The sequence below is a fragment of the Sinocyclocheilus anshuiensis genome, unplaced genomic scaffold, assembly GCF_001515605.1.
Source record: "Sinocyclocheilus anshuiensis isolate Anshui unplaced genomic scaffold, SAMN03320099.WGS_v1.1 scaffold164, whole genome shotgun sequence".
Lineage (NCBI taxonomy): Eukaryota > Metazoa > Chordata > Actinopteri > Cypriniformes > Cyprinidae > Sinocyclocheilus > Sinocyclocheilus anshuiensis.
Window position 1 is genome coordinate 271,983 of NW_015557128.1, and position 2,115 is coordinate 274,097.

Here is a 2,115-nt window from a genome sequence, read left to right on the forward strand (position 1 = left end):
TTAACTGACTCCTTTTTAATGGTTTAATTAAATTTCATTTTAAAAAAGCACGTCTAATTAAGTAAAATAATAATAAGTGAAACCTATACAATTTAACATCAATTTATTAAATGTTTAACAAAAAAATGCCCTCGACTAAAATTTTTTGTATTCGAGTAGTAGTTGTTAATTTTTAGCAATTCGTCGACTAATCACACGTTTATATTAATAAACCATATAATTCATAATAATGAGCCTTTAATTGCCTATAGCCTATCAGCACTCAAGTGCATGCATAAAACTTTGCACAGCACACCGGCAGAAGTAATGATTATGAATGCATCAAGAAGACGTCCTTAACATTATAATAATTCACTGATAAACTAGTGTTTTCTGTATTTCCGGCGGCAGTGATGAAGTCGACGACACTGACTGGTCATCTCCACAGTGGATTTGCAAGTTTCATATGGATTACATAATCTAAAAATATTTGTTTTCCATTTGAATTGGTTCATTTAAAAGTAGACATTTCACTTTCTATATATATATATATATATATAAATGTCTGTGAGGCAAGCACAGAGAGTTTTTTTTTTTTGACGTGCTGAAGTTCACAGAGACCTAGACGGCAGAAAGCGCACCCTGTTTGCTTTCATTATTTTACAAAAGCACAATGTTTTGTTGTTATTGTGAGAGCACAGAAATAAAAGTAAACCTTTTACAAATTCAAAAGATGTATTACTCTGTATGAGCAAAAATGACGGAGTATTTTAAGTTAAATGTAAATGATCGCACCGGCACCTCCAAGTGAACTGTCATGCAGTGAGTGCGCTACTATTTCAGCTTCCACACTCTGCACAAACACTTGAATAGCACACATTTTTCTAGGTTAACGTTAGAACGAGCGGCCATGTAATGATGCTGCTACTTACATGTTTCAGATGATAAGCCACATTTGAGGTCGATGAACGGAACGAACGCTTGGTTGTCCGATGTACTGTAATTAGTAGAGCCTGACCGATATGGATTTTTTGGGGCTGATACCGATATTTGGGAGTAAAAAAAGGCCGATATCGATATATCAGCCGATATTCTTTGTGTATATTATAGTACACTACCAGTCAAAAGTTTGGACACTTTCCCATTCGTGTGTCCAAACATTTGACTGGTACTATATATAGAATACAGTATATACAGTCTGACATCAGTGCACTGAACAGTAAAGTTGAAGTTTATTCAACTTTAATTCAATTCCATTCAACTTTATTCCGTTGAAGTTTATTTCACTTCGGAACATTCATTCACGGATTTGCGCTACTGACTTCACACACTGACGAAACTTACTAGAGAAGTGTGACATAATATACCTCTGTAAATGAATACAATATAAATTCACGTCTTGTGCACTTTAATGCCCTTTGAATGTAACGTGTACATTCCCTTGGAACTGGAATCATGGCGGAATATCATGTGAAGTCCACTTCGCAGGGCAATTACGGTTGAATAAGACAACGCTTGAATGCTGCTGCCTGAACGAGAGACCTCCTTACTGAAGTGAAAGTGTCACTATCTTGCGAACGCGTGGCGGATCTCCACCAAATTCGGGGGATCCCTTCAGCTCGAGGAGCCCTCTCGAACGCCACCCTCCGCGTGTCGGTTCATTCATATACACACACACACACACATATATATATATATATATATATATTATAGCAATTTTAGTACTTAAACTAAATGAAAATAAGAAATGTTGCCTTGGCAAATAGCTGAAATAAAAATGTATATAGCCAAGCTGAAATAAAATGTTTCATTTAGTTTCAAGTAATTACATTTATTCATGGTTTTAGTATTTAGCAATAATAATCTTGATAAGTAAGTTTTTAAAATATTTTATTTAATATCAATGTTTACCCAATGTTTTATTAGTACCATAATAACCTTGATACATATTTTTTTTGTATTAATATATATGTAACATTTAAGTTTTTTATATTCTATTTTATATCAGTTAATGTTTTTTATGTTAAGTAAGAAATTTTTTTGATTTTAGTCATTAACAATTTTATATATACATACACACACACACACACACACACATATATATATATATATATATATATTCATATATATACTATA

The 2,115-nt window shown here is 33.0% G+C and overlaps 1 protein-coding gene across 1 annotated transcript in view; it reads right to left on the reverse strand.

The window, feature by feature from the left end:
* The window catches only part of LOC107677898 (ceramide synthase 6-like), a 51,662-nt gene that overhangs the window by 13,503 nt on the left and 36,044 nt on the right, over positions 1-2,115 (reverse strand). The gene's annotated exons all lie outside the window — the stretch shown is intronic.